General features: G+C 43.4%; 1 protein-coding gene and 2 non-coding genes across 4 annotated transcripts in view; all 3 read right to left on the bottom strand.

Moving 5' to 3' along the window:
- LOC117679398 (peroxidasin homolog) overlaps window positions 1–15,209 on the bottom strand; it is a 126,643-nt gene that overhangs the window by 97,530 nt on the left and 13,904 nt on the right. The window lies entirely within an intron of this gene.
- Window positions 10,459–10,573, bottom strand: LOC117679425 (U5 spliceosomal RNA). The gene has a single exon (XR_004595392.2). It is a non-coding gene; the product is annotated as a U5 spliceosomal RNA (small nuclear RNA).
- On the bottom strand, window positions 14,441–14,555 carry LOC117679423 (U5 spliceosomal RNA). The gene has a single exon (XR_004595390.1). It is a non-coding gene; the product is annotated as a U5 spliceosomal RNA (small nuclear RNA).

Below are 15,209 nucleotides of genomic sequence, written 5' to 3'. Positions count from 1 at the left end.
GCAGAATTAGAATATATTGTATATCTTTTAGCTGTTACAGAAGAAGAAATATAAGGGGGGGGGAATGGCCTCCTAGGGTGGGGGTACATGGTATTATTTGTAATTTTTTTATCCTTTTTTTAAAAAATTAGATTTAGATGTATATGTATATGTTCATATTGTTTGCATTACTTGTATTTAAAATAAATAATGGGGAGTGCCGCAAGGGTCGGTCCTCACATGGGGAGTGCCACAAGGGTCGGTCCTCTCGCACCTTCTGTTCAACATTTATGTGAAGCCGCTGGGTGAGATCATCCGTGGTTTTGGGGTGAGAGTCCATCTGTACGCTGATGATACTCAGTTGTACATCTCCACCCCAAACCACCCCAACGATGCCCTTGATGTGATGTCTCGCTGCCTGGAGGCCGTGCGGGTCTGGATGGGGAGAAATAGGCTCAGATTCAACCCCTCCAAGACCGAGTGGCTGTGGCTTCCAGCGTCACGATATAGTCAGCTGGTGCCATTGCTGACTATTGGGCGTGAATCCTTGCCCCCCACAGAGAGGGCTCGCAATCTGGGCGTCCTCCTGGACGTACGGCTGTCTTTAGAAGAGCATATGACGGCCGTGGCCAGGGGGGCTTTTTATCAGGTTCACCTGATCCGCCAGTTGCAGCCCTTTCTGGATCGTGACGCCTTGCGCACGATCACTCATGCCCTTGTCACCTCCCGACTCGACTATTGTAATGCTCTCTACATGGGGCTCCCCTTGAAGAGCACCCGGAGGCTCCAACTGGTCCCGAATGCAGCCCGTGATTATGGGCGCAACCCGTTGTGCCCATGTGACACCCCTCCTGCGCGAGCTACACTGGCTCCCAGTGGTCTTCCGGGTGCGATTCAAAGTGTGGTTACCACCTTTAAAGTGCTCCATGGCATAGGACCTGGGTACCTGACCAACTTCTGCCACCAGTAGCCTCCCACCGGCCAGTCCGCTCCCACAGAGAGGGTCTCCTCAGGGTGCCATCGGCCAAGTTATGTTGGCTGGTGGCACCCAGGGGAAGGGCCTTCTCTGTGGGAGCCCCTGCCCTTTGGAATGAACTGCCCCCGGAAATGCGTAAGATCTCCGACTTCCGTGTATTTCACTGTGCCCTCAAAACCTTGTTGTTCTGCCAGGCTGGGTTATCAATGTAATGATTTTAACTGGACATTTTAAATTTGGGGTTTTTAAATTTGGGGTTTTATACTTAGCCAAAATTATTTAATAATATTATTTTTAAGTTATGTCTCTCTTTGTGCTTTTAATAGGCTGTACACCGCCCTGAGTCCTTCTTGAAAAGGGCAGTATAGAATTATTATTATTATTATTATTATTATTATTATTATTATTATTATTATTATTATTATTATTATTATTATTATTATTATTATTATTATTATTATAATAAATAAAAAACCAACAAACCAACAAATATCCATGATTGTTCCTTGCACCAATAGGAAAAGCAAATGACAGATATTTAAGGGCATATTCCATTGATAAACCTGCCCCAGCCAGTGCCCCCCTTTGGGATCCAGCCAAATGCAAAAAGGCAAGACAATGCCTAGATCAGGGGTGCCAAACGCGAGTCCCGTGGGCCAGATCCGGCCAGTGATGTGGGGCCATCCTGGAAAATGTAAAGGGCCGACCCGTGTTGCTTCCGCCTGTCTACCCAATGGAAAGTGGAAACATGCCAGCAGTTTGGGGAGTGGTGTCAAGATGGCCACACCTGCTCGCCTCCCCCGTCCCCATCAACCACAGCCCTGATGTGGTCAATGAAATTAAATGTGACAGCCCTGCCCTAGAATATCTGCCCTAGGTCAGCTGCAGCAGCGGCCCTCAACCATTTGGGCACCAGGCACCAACCGGTTTGTGGACCAGAGGTGGTGTGGTTTTGTGTGCTGCTTGCCTGTAGCTTGTTTGTGTGGCCAGGTGTCGGTCCATAGACAGGGAGGTCAGGGGGTCCTTTCTCAGCCATCGATAGTATAAGGTAAACGAGCAACAAATTAGCACAGACACACCGAAACACTGTCACTCCTAAACGTAGTAAAAAAATTTGAAACCCATCCCTGGTTAGTAGGAGTTTATACTGCCTTGGGAAGACCACACTTGGAATACTGCGGCCAGTTTTCGTTGCCACGATGGAAAAAACAATGTTGAGACTCTAGAAAGAGTGCAGAGAAGAGCAACCAAGATGATTAAGGGCTTTGCGGGATAAATTGTATGATGAATGGGTAAAAGAACCTCAGTATGTCTAGCCTAATAAAGAAAAGGATTAGGAGCGACATAACTGTCTTCCAGTATTTGAGGGGCTGCCACAAGAGGAGGGGGGGTCAACCTATTTCCCAAAGCACCAGAAGGCAGGACAAGAAGCACCGGATGGAAACTAATCAAGGAGAGAAGCAACCTAGAAGTAAGGAGAAAATTGGTAACAAAACAATTAACCAGTGAATATAGAATAGAATAACAAGGTTGGAAAGAATCTTGGAGGTCTTCTAGTCCAAGCCCCTGCTTAGGCAGGAAACCCCATTCAAGTTCAGACAAATGGTTCTCCAATCTCTTCTTTAAAACTTCCAGTGTTGGAGCATTCACAGAGGCAAGTCGTTCCACTGGTTAATTGTTCTGTCAGGAAATTTCTCCTTAGTTCTAGGTTGTTACTCTCCTTGATTAGTTTCCATCCATTGCTTCTTGTCCTGCCTTCAGGTGCTTTGGAGAATAGCTTGACTCCCTCTTCTTTGTGGCAGCCCCTCAGGTATTGGACCAATATTTGACATGCTATCATGTCTCCCCTAGTCCTTCTTTTCATCAAACTAGACCTATCAATTTCCTGCAACTGTTTTTCATGTTTTAGCCTCCAGTCCCCTAATCATCTTTGTTGCTCTTCTCTCCACTCTTTATAATGTCTCTCAACATCCTTTTTTTATACTGTGGTGACCAATGCAGGATTCTAGGTGAGCTCTTACTAAGTCTTTAGAGTGGTATTAATACCTCAACTGGATCTTGATTGTATCCTTCTGTTAATGCAGTTTAGGATTGCATTGACTTTTTTGGCTTCCACAGCACTCTATTGATTATTTTTGCATGCTGCCTGCCCCGAATTTGTGCAGCCAGGTTTCTCCCATGCAACAGCCAGGGGACATACAAGCCATGCGAAAAATCCGAAGGCAGAAGGAAAGGATTTTCTCCCATTGGAACCCATCAAGATATTACAGTGCGAACGAGTAATAAGACACAGAAGCAATCTCTTTCAAACAACGTAGGAAAGGGGAGATAAGAGACAATTGGCAACCTTTTCTTTATTTTTAGAACGAGATAAAGGTAGCCCTGTCGTAGGGCTTCCAAAAATTTACTCAGTCTAGCCGAAAGACAGAATTAACCCATGCCTGGATACTCCAACAACGACGCAGAAATTGACGTTCGGTTGCCATTGACGCTAACCGACACCAAGTCTAGGACGGCAATGGACACTGAGGTTAAAGGGTCCCGCGAGACCGCAGCACAACACGTGTCCTTGGGTGAACAAAAAGGCATTTTCGAACATTCCCACCGGTTCTAGAACCGAGACTTTCTCATGAAGCGGAACGGTGCATCCATCACGGGAGAGTCTCGGGTCCTTCCTCTTCGCAAAGCATCACGGTTGCAGCCAATGCAAATGAGGCTACTCATCTCCCCGCCTTCCCGCTCAGTTTGAATGAGCTTTAATGCTTTGTTGGCGAGTCAAGATTCAGCTCGCCTAAAAGTGGGTGCAGAGTGACGTCAGCTAAACGAGGCTTTTCTCCTTTCATAACGATGCGGAGGAAAAATTTCACCCGCTTCTAAAAAAAAAAAGACCTCACGTAGTTGACGTCAGTTTTGCATCCTGATCGTCACTTTAGGCGTGACTCCGCTTTGATCGCCCAGGTTTATCGCTAGCATAGCAGCCAACGGAGAAGGAACTGAGCGAGGAGGCGGGGCGATGAGTAGCCTCATTTGCATTGGCTTCGACCGTGATGCTTTGCGAGGAGGAAAGGCTGCGATTCTGCCGTGATCGATGCACCGTTTCGCTTCGTGCGAAAATCCCGGTTCTGGAACCGGCGGGAATATTCGAAAAAGCCTTCTTGTTAACCCAGGGACACGTGTTTAGGCGCAGTCATTCGGGACTTATTGCATTCGCAGTGAAGCTTTAATACCACTTTCTAATGTCACACTTGGAAAATTTCGGTCAGTTTTGGTTGCCACGATGTAAAACGATGCTGAGACCTTAGAAAGAGTGCAGAGAAGAGCAACCAAGATGATTAAGGGCTTTGCTGGATAAATTGTATGATGGTTAAAAGAACTTCGGTATGTCTACCCTAATAAAAAAAAAAGGATTAGGAGTGACATAACTGTCTTCCAGTATTTGAGGGGCTGCCACAAGAGGGGAGGTCAACCTATTTCCCAAAGCACCTGAAGGCAGGACAAGAAGCACCGGATGGAAACTAATCAAGGAGAGAAGCAACCTAGAAAGAAGGAGAAATTTGTTAACAAAACAATTAACCAGTGAATATAGAATAGAATAACAAGGTTTGAAGGAACCTTGGAAGTCTTCTGGTCCAAGCCCTTGCTTAGGCAAGAAACCCCATTCAATTTCAGACAAATGGTTCTCCAATCTCTTCTTTAAAACTTCCAGTGTTGGATCATTCGCAACTTCTAGAGGCAAGTTGTTCCACTGGTTAATTGTTCTGTCAGGAAATTTCTCCTTAGTTCTAGGTTGTTACTCTTGATTAGTTTCCATCCATTGCTTCTTGTCCTGCCTTCAGGTGCTTTGGAGAATAGCTTGACTCCCTCTTCTTTGTGGCAGCCCCTCAGGTATTGGACCAATATTTGACATGCTATCATGTCTCCCCTAGTCCTTCTTTTCATCAAACTAGACCTATCAATTTCCTGCAACTGTTTTTCATGTTTTAGCGTCCAGTCCCTTAATCATCTTTGTTGCTCTTCTCTCCACTCTTTATAATGTCTCTCAACATCTATTTTTATACTGCGGTGACCAATGCAGGATTCTAGCTGAGGTCTTACGAAGTTTTTAGAGTGGTATTAATACCTCAACTGAATCTTGATTGTATCCTTCTGTTAATGCAGTTTAGGATTGCATTGGCTTTTTTGGCTGCCACAGCACTCTGTTGGTTATCTTTGCATGCTGCCTGCACCCGCGAACAGAGGCATCGCGTACTTGTGCAGCCACGTTTCTCCCATGGGACACACAAGCCATGCGAAAAAACCGAAGGCAGAAGGAAAGGATTTTCTCCCATTGGAACCGATCAAAATATTATAATGCGAACTAGCAATAACTGGCAGAAACAGAAGCAATCTCTTACAAACCACACGTAGGAAGAGAGAGATAAAAGGCAATTGGCGGCCTCTTTTCTATTTTTAGAACCACATAAAGGCAGCCCTACCGAAGGGCTTCCAAAAATTTCACTCAGTCTGTCCAATAGAGGAAAAACCCAAGTGAGGAGTGTCTTCACAGCGAGTATAATTCACGTTCATGCTAACCGACACCAAGTCTAGGACGGCAATGGACACTGAGGTTAAAGGGTCCCGCGAGACCGTGGCCAACACGTGTTCTTGGGTGAACAAAAAGGCATTTCCGAATATTCCCACCGGTTCTAGAACCGAGACTTTCTCATGAAGCGAAACGGTGCTTCCATCACGGGAGAGTCTCGGGTCCTTCCTCTTCGCAAAGCATCACGGTTGAAGCAGATGCAAATGAGGCTACTCATCTCCCCGCCTTCCCGCTCAGTTTGAATGAGGTTTAATGCTTTGTTGGCGAGTCAAGATTCAGCTCGCCTAAAAGTGGGTGCAGAGTGACGTCAGCTAAACGAGGCTTTTCTCCTTTGATAACGATGCGGAGGAAAAATTTCACCCGCTTCTAAAAAAAAAAAGACCTCACGTAGTTGACGTCAGTTTTGCATCCTGACTCTAGGCGTGACTCTGCTCGCCCAGGTTAATAGTTAGCATAGCAGCCAACGGAGAAGGAACTGAGCGGGGAGGCGGGGCGATGAGCAGCCTCATTTGCATTGGCTTCGACCGTGATGCTTTGCGAGGAGGAAAGGCTGCGATTCTGCCGTGATGGATGCACCGTTTCGCTTAGTGAGAAAGTCCCGGTTCTGCAACCGGCGGAAATGTTCTAAAAAGGCTTCTTGTTAACCCAGGGACACGTGTTTAGGCGCGGTCACGCTGGACGCCTTGCATTCATGGTGGAGCCTGCAGCTGCCAGAAAAGCTACTGGACTCCCAGGCTGCATCAGAGCGAGATAGAATCAAGATCCCATGAAGCGTTCAAGAAAAGAAATTATGAAAAGCAGAAGAAAGATATGAAACATAAAATAGATGAATAGGAGAAAGTGAAATTACCATGGTTCGGAAGCATTGCAATGATAAAAATGAAAGTTTTACCAAAAATTAATTTTTTGTTTTGGATGATCCCCATTAAATTTTCGGATGAAGAATTAAAGCAAATACAGAGGTTGCTGGAGGTGTATTGTAAAAGAGCAAGAACAAGTAAAGCATTGTATGAACCGTTAAAAAAGGCTGGGCTGGGTCTTCCAAATGTTAGAAATTATTCAATTAAAGGTGGTCCCAGATATTATAGCAATTACTAGATTTAATATTGAGGGATAGAGAGCTGAAAGAATGAAGGGAAATAGGTAATCCTATAGAAACATTGTTTAAAAAAGATATTAAAAAATTGCTAGGAGAATTCATAATCTTTAAATTGTATAGAATTATGGAATAAATAGAAATACTGGCTAATGTCAGGAATTTCTCCTTTAACACCGGTGGTGGAAATGGAGAAATTCCATAAGATTGAATTGAAAGAATGGATTAGTAAACTAAAAGAAAATCAGATATATAAATGGGAAGCCTGGAAGACCATATACCATAACTAAAGAACATTTTAGCACATATTAAATTAAATTGGTTGAATTTATTATTTGAATTTATTCCTAAGAGACAGGAAGCAGCAGGTGAAGCTAAGAAGAATCACATCAGATACCTGTACAATTAGCCCAGGCCCCCCCCAAGGCTGTGTGCTCTCTCCCCTTCTCTCTATATATACTGAAGGGAAACAATAATAAGGATATAATAAATAATACTAGGATATGATATACTGGTATACTAGATTCTGTAACCATTAGGTTCCTGTAATACACATATTATGCCCTTATATTTGTATCTCCTGTAACAAACATATTCTGTTATTAGGCCTGTAATGTATCTGGTATTTGTCAAACATATGTCCCTGCCATTTGACCTGAACCCATATCAATCTTCTCCCTGTTTTTTTCTTGTGCCATCTAAGAGCATGGTACATATCTCCAAGGCATAATTTACACCTCAGTCTTAATTCATGTTGATCTGGATAGACTCCTACTTTCCAGGGCCAGGGGGCCTAAGTGGCCAATTGAGTAAACAAAGAAATGCTCAAGATGACTAATTGGGAAGTTTCTATTCCCCCTTGCAGGGTAACAAGGAATGCACGGGCCTGGATTGGTATGCCAGAGTTGGATACTAGCTGACGTCTCTGAGGGTATAAAAGGACGCCATACCTTCCCCAAGGTGTGGCTATCTCCTCACATGCATTGTACCTGTATGTTCTGGATATAGTTCCACCCAGTATTTTGTTTTTGGCCATAAATAAAATCTGGTTTTTTTGCAAGCCTCGTCTTGAGTCTCTCTCTTTGGCATTCTGGTGACTCAAGTGTATTTTGGGACCTTACAATACCAATGACTGCATCTCAAACGATCCACCTGTTAAACTACTGAAGTTCACAGATGACACAACAGTGATTGGTCTCATTCAAGATAATGATGAATCCGCATGCAGATGGGAGGTTGAACAACTAGCCTCGTGATGCAACCGGAACAATCTGGAACTGAATACACTCAAAACTGTAGAAATGGTGGACTTTAGGAGAAATACTTCCACCTCTCACAATACTAGACAACACAGTATCAACAGTAGAGACCTTCAAATGTCTAGGTTCTACCATCTCAAGACCTAAAATGGACACCTAACATCAAAAAGTCATCAAAAAAGCACAACAAAGAATGTTCTTTCTGCGCCAATTCAGAAAGCTCAAACTGCCCAAGGAGCTGCTGATCCAGTTCTACAGAGGAATTATTGAGTCTGTCATCTGCACCTCTATAACTGTCTGGTTTGTTCTGCAACCCAACAAGACAGACACAGACTTCAGAGGATAATTAGAACTGCAGAAAAAACAATGGCTACCAACATGCCTTCCATGGAGGACCTGTATACTACACAAGTCAAAAACAGGGCTGTGAAAATATTTACAGACCCCTCGCATCCTGGACATAAACTGTTTCCACTCCTACCCTCAAAATGACACTATAGAGCACCACACAACTAGACACAAGAACAGTTTTTTCCCGAACGCCATCACTCTGCTAAACAAATAATGCCCTCAACACTGTCAAACTAGTTACTAAGTCTGCACTACTATTAATCTTCTCATCATTCCTATCACCCATCTCCTTCCACTTATGACTAACTGTAACCCTGTTGCTGGTATCCTTACGATTTATATTGACTGTTTCCCTAATATGATTTGATTGTTTATTTGTTCCCTATGTCTGTCATTAAGTGTTGTACCTTATCATGTGATTCTTGACAAATGTATCTTTTCTTTTATGTACACCGAGAGCATATGCACCAAGACAAATTCCTTGTGTGTCCAATCACACTTGGCCAATAAAATTCTATTCTATTCTATTCTATTCTATTCTATTCTATTCTATTCTATTCTATTCTATTCTATTCTATTCCAATTAGAAAAATGGATAAAAGTGGAAGAAAGATTTGAGGAGAAAGATAAGACAGTTAACAAAATTTGAAATGATTATAAAAGAATGTGAGGTGAATGAAGAATATATAGGTAAAGGAAGAATTGGGAAAATATATAGAATATTAACTGAATTAGAAGAGCAGGCAAAAGGTTTAAAATTAATTTGGGAATCAGATTTCGGAGAAATAAATGCCAATGATTGGAAAAATATTTGGAATAGAAGAGTATATAAGAATATGTCAGAGTTAAGGAAAGTGGATATAAAGTGATATGGAGGTGGTACTTATCACCACTTAAACTAAATCAAATAAATGGTAAATATACAAATATTTGTTGGGGGTGCAAGAAACAAATCAGAACATAGTGCAGAAAAACATGGGACATGGTGTTTAGAGAAATTGGAGCACTTTTGAATGTAAATTTAGACATGTCTAAATTATTCTATTATTGTTCCTGATGGAACAACACATATAAACGAAACAAAAAAAGAAATGGTTGTAAATTTGATAATGGCAGCTACATTAGTGATGGCAAAATATTGGGGACGAAATTGGGATAGTCAAGAAAAAGAATGGTACAATGAAATTTGGAGTATGGCAACAAATGATAAATTAAGAACAAATTAAATTTTAAAAAGGGATGATTAAAGCAAACAATTAAAATGAAATATGGGTGTTGGGGGTGTTGGTGGAAGGCAAAGGGAATAAACCTAGTCAAGAATATATGTTTTGGAGGGGATAAGGACAGAATTAGAATATATTGTATATCTTTTAGCTGTTACAGAAAAAGAAATATAAGGGGGGGGAATGGCCTCCTGGGGTGGGGATACATGGTATTATTTGTAATTTTTTTCTTATTCTTTTTTTGTATTTAGATTTAGATGTATATGTTTGTATAGTTTGCATTACTTGTATTTAAAATCAATAAAAAACCAACAAACCAACAAATAATCCATGATTGTTCCTTGCACCAATAGGAAAAGCAAATGAGAGGTATTTAAGAACATATTCCATTGATGAACCTACCCCAGGCAGTGCCCCCCTTTGGGATCCAGCCAAATGCAAAGATGCAAGAAAATGCCTAGATCAAGGGTGCCAAATTTAAGGCCTGGGTGCCCAATCCGGCCAGTGATGTCAGGCCATCCTGGAAAATATAAGGGCCGGCCTGTGTCGCTTCAGCCTGGTCTACCCAATCAATGCACAGTGGAAACATGCCAGCAGTTTGGAGAGCAACGTAAAGATGGCCACGCCCACTCAGTCGGCCACGGCCACCTCCCCCTCCTCAGCCCTGATGCAGCCAATGAAATTGAATTTGACACCACTGCCCTAGGTCAGCTGCAGCAGCCGCCCTCAACCATTTGGGCGCCAGGTGCCAAACGGTTTGTGGAGCAGAGTTGTTTTATGTGCTGCTTGCATGTATCTTAATTGTGCGGGCCGGTGTGGATCCATAGAGGGGTGGGGTGGGTGGTCCTTCCTCAGCTATCCAGATATAATGCAAATGAGAAAGAATTGGCAACCACACGCCAAAATACTCTGACTCTTAAACTACAAATTAAAGAGGAAAAGTTCGTAGGTAATTTTTAAATATTTCTCTATTTTTGGAACCAGGTAAAGGTAGCCCTACCGAAGCAAGGCCTCAAAAAATTAATCGAAACTCATAAATGTTCCTCTCCACGGAAATCTTTAGTAAAAGGCGAAAGATTTATACGATCTGAAGAGAAACCAGAGTATGCTTTGCGGTGTCACCGACACCAAGCCCTACGGCGACGATGGACACCAAGGTTATATCGTCCCGCGAGACCGCGGCTCAACACGTGTCCTTGGGTGAACAAAGAGGCTTTTTCTAACATTCCCGCAGGTTCTAGAAACGGGACTTTCGCACCAAGCGAAACGGAGCATCCATCACGGGAGAGACTCGGGATCCTTCCTCTTCGCAAAGCATCACGGTTGAAGCAGATGCAAATGAGGCTGCTCATCTCCCCGCCTCCCCGCTCAGTTTGAATGAGGTTTAACGCTTTGTTGGCGAGTCAAGATTCAGCTCGCCTAAAAGTGGGTGCAGAGTGACGTCAGCTAAACGAGGCTTTTCTCCTTTGATAACGATATGGAGGAAAAGTTATGTTTCTAAAAAAAAAAGACCTCACGTAGTTGACGTCAATTTTGCATCCTGATTGTCACTTTAGGCGAGACTCCGCTTTGATCGCCCAGGTTTATCGCTAGCATAGCAGCCAACGGAGAACGAACTGAGCGGGGAGGCGGGGCGATGAGCAGCCTCATTTGCATTGGCTTCGACCGTGATGCTTTGCGAGGAGGAAAGGCTGCGATTCTCCCGTGATGGATGCACCGTTTCGCTTCGTGCCAAAGTCCTGATTCTGCAACTGGCGGGAATATTCGAAAAAGCCTTCTTGTTAACCCAGGGACACGTGTTTAGGCGAGGTCGCGCGGGACGCCTTGCATTCATGGTGGAGCCCGCAGTTGCCAGAAAAGCCACCGGACTCCCAGGCTGCATCAACAGCGAGATAGAATCAACATCCCGTGAAGCGTTAATACCGCTTTCTAATGCCACACTTGGAAAACTGCGGCCAAGTTTTGGTTGCCACGATGTAAAAATGATGCTGAGACCCTAGAAAGAATGCAGAGAAGAGCAACCAAGATGATTAAAGGGTCTGCAGGGTAAATTGTATGATGAATGGTTAAAACAGTTTAGCTATGTCTGGCCCAAGGAAGAAAAGGATTAGGAGTGATACATGATACCAGTCTTCCAGTATTTGAGGGGGTGTCACAAAGAAGGAGGGGGTGTCAACCTATTTCCCAAAGCACCAGAAGGCAGGACAAGAAGCAACAGGTGGAAACTAATCAGGGAGAGATCCAGCCTAGAAATAAGGAGAAATTTGCTAACTGAGAACAATTAATCAGTGGAATCGCTTGAATATAGAATAGAATGACAAGGTTGGAAAGAATCTTAGAGGTCTTCTAGTCCAAGCCCCTGCTTAGGCAGGAAACCCATTACAATTTCTCACAAATGGTTATCCAGTCTCTTCCTAAAAATCTCCAGTGTTCGAGCATCCACAAGTTTCTCGAGGCAAGTTGTTCTACCGATTGTTTTAACTGTCACGAAATTTCTCCTTAGTTCTAGATTGCTTCTCCTTGATTAGTTTCCACCCATTGCTTCTTGTCCTGCCCTCAGGTGCTTTGGAGAATAGCTTGACTCTCTCTTCTTTGTGGCAGCCCCTCAGATACTGGAAGGCTGCTATCATGTCACTCCTAGTCCTTCTTTTCATCAAACTAGACCTACTCAGTTCCTGCAACTGTTTTTCATGTTTTAGCCTCCAGCCCCCTAATCATCTTTCTTGCTCTTCTCTGCACTCTTTATAGTCTCTGTCAACATCTTTTTTATAGCGTGGTGACCAGTGCAGGATTCTTGGTATGATCTTACTAAGGCTTTAGAGAGTGGTATTAATACCTCACTTGACCTTGATTGTATCCTTGTTAATGCAGTTTAGGATTGCTTTGGCTTTTTTGGCTGGCACCGCAGAGTGTTGGGTAGTTATGCACTCTGCCTGCATCGGGGACCCACGAGCCATTCGAAAAAAACGAAGGGAGAAGGAAACGATTTTGCTCCCATTCGGACCCATGAAGATATTACAATGCGAACGAGCATTAATTGGCAGACAGAAACAATCTCTTTCAAAATACACGTAGGAAGAGAGAAAAAAGAGGCAAGTTTCGCCGTCGCTATTTTTACAACCAAATGAAGGGAGCCCTACCAAAGGGCCTCCAAAAATTCCTTGAACCACTCCGCATCCAAAGAGAAATTCACGTCCGGTTGCCATTAAAACTAACCGACACCGAACTCTAGGACGGCAATGGACACTGAGATTATAGCGATCCACAAGACGGCGGCCAAACACGTGTCCATGGGTGAACAAAAAGGCAAATCCGAACGTTCCCGTCGGTTCTAGAACCGAGACCTTCGCACGAAGCGAAACCAAGCATCCATCACGGGAGAGCCTCGGGTCCTTACTCTTCGCAAAGCATCACGGTTGAAGCAAATGCAAATGAGGCTGCTCATCTCCCCGCCTCCCCGCTCAGTTTGAATGAGGTTTAATGCTTTGTTGGCGAGTCAAGATCGGCGTTCAGACAGCCTAAAAGTGTGACGTCAGCTAAAGAGTGACGTCAGCTAAACGATGCTGAGTAGCCTCATTTGCATTGGCTTCGACCGTGATGCTTTGCGAGGAGGAAAGGCTGCGATTCTGCCGTGATGGGTGCTCCGTTTCGCTTCGTGAGAAAGTCCCGGTTCTGGAATGTTAGAAAAAGTTTTTTTGTTTGGTACGCCTTGCATTCATTTGGCTGCAGCTGCCAAAAAAGCCACTGGACTCCCAGGCTGCATCAAAGCGAGAAAGAATCAAGATCCCATGAAGCATTGAAGAAAAGAAATGAAAAGCTGAAGAAAGATATGAAAGATAAAGTTGATGAATAGGAGGAAGTAAAATTATCATGGTTCCCAAGCATTGCAATGATAAAAATGAAAGTTTTACCAAAATTTAATTTTTTTGTTTTGGATGATCCCCATTAAATTTTTGGATGAAGAATTAAAGCAGATACAGAGGTTGCTGGAGGTAATTGTAAAAGAGAAAGAATAAGTAAAGCATTGTGGTATGGACCGTTCAAAAAGGGTATAAAGTGATATGGAGGTGGTACTTAACACCACTTAAAACTAAATCATATAGCTGGTAAATATACAAATATTTGCTGGAGGTGCAAGAAAGAGGTCGGAACATATAAACACCTGTGGTGGGATTGTGATAGTGCACAAAAAGTATGGGACATGATGTTTAGAGAAATTAGAGCACTTTTGAATGTAAATTTAGATATGTCTAAATTATTTTATTGTTGCTGGTGGAACAACGGATATAAATGAAACAAAAAAAGATTGTAAATTTGATAATGGCAGCTAGATTAGTGATGGCTAAATATTGGGGACGAAATGAATAAAGAAATTTGGAGTATGGCAACAAATGATAAATTAACAACAGAAACTAAATTTTAAAAAGGGATGATTAAAGCAAACAATTATAATGAAATATGGGGGGATTTTATAAAATCAGTGTTGATGGAAGGCAAAGGGAATAAACCTATTCAAGGATATATGTTGTTTTGCAGTGGATAAGGGCACAATTAGAATATATTATATATCTTAGCTGTTATAGAAATCATAAGGGGGGGGAATGGTGTTGAGATGGGGTTGCGATGGCCACGCCGATCCAGTCACCCACGCCTGTTCACCCCCCTCCTATCTCAGGGCTGATGTGGCCCTCAATGAAACTGAATGACACCCCTCCCCTAGGTCAGCTGCAGCAGTGGCTGTCAATTCGTGGAGCAGGTGGTGTGGTTTTGTGTACTAGGTACATGTACTTCTTTGTGTGGCCCAGTGTCGGTTTATTGCAAGGTGAGGGGTTTCTTTTCTCAGCCATCCAGATATTATAAAGAAAATGAGCAGCAATTGGCACGCAACAGTCAAAATACCTCACTCCTAAAGAGAAGGAAGGTCCGAAGCCGGTTCGTAAGTTTTTCTCTCTATTTTTGGAACCAGGCAAAGGTAGCCCTACCGAAGCAGGGCCTCAAAAAATTAATCGAAACTCATAAATGTTCCTCTCCACGGAAATCTTTAGTAAAAGGCGAAAGATTTATACGATCTGAAGAGAAACCAGAGTATGCTTTCTGGTGTCACCGACACCAAGCCCTACGGCGGCTATGAACACTGAAGTTACAGCGTCCCGCGCGACCGCGGCCAAATACGTGTCCGTGGGTTAACAAAAAGGCATTTTTGAAGATTCCCGCCGGTTCTAGAACCGGAACTTTCTCACGAAGTGAAACGGTGCAGCCAAAGGCGGCAGAATCGCAGCCTTTCCTCCTCGCAAAGCATCACGGTTGAAGCAAATGCAAATGAGGCTACTCATCTCCCCGCCTCCCCGCTCAGTTTGAATGAGTTTTAATGCTTTGCTGGCGAGCAAAGATCGGCGTTCAGACCGCCTAAAGGTGGGTGCAGAGTGACGTCAGTTAAACGAGGCTTTTCTCCTTTGATAACGATGCGGAGGAAAAGTTACACCCGCTTCAAAAAAAAAAAAAAGACCTCACGTAGTTGACGTCAGTTTTGCATCCTGATTGTCACTTTTTTGATTGATTGGCGTCCGATCTGAACGCCGAACTTTACTCGCCAACAAAGCATTAAACCTCATCCAAACTGAGCGGGGAGGCGAGTAGCCTCATTTGCATTGGCTTCGACCAATTTTGGTTGCCACGACAACTTTGGATGCCACGATGTAAAAACGATGCTGAGACTCTAGAAAGAGTGCAGAGAAGAGCAACC

This window comes from Pantherophis guttatus, chromosome 3 (assembly GCF_059756535.1).
Source record: "Pantherophis guttatus breed Tessera chromosome 3, ASM5975653v1, whole genome shotgun sequence".
NCBI classification, from domain to species: Eukaryota; Metazoa; Chordata; class Lepidosauria; order Squamata; family Colubridae; genus Pantherophis; species Pantherophis guttatus.
This window is presented reverse-complemented; position numbering and strand designations above follow the sequence as displayed.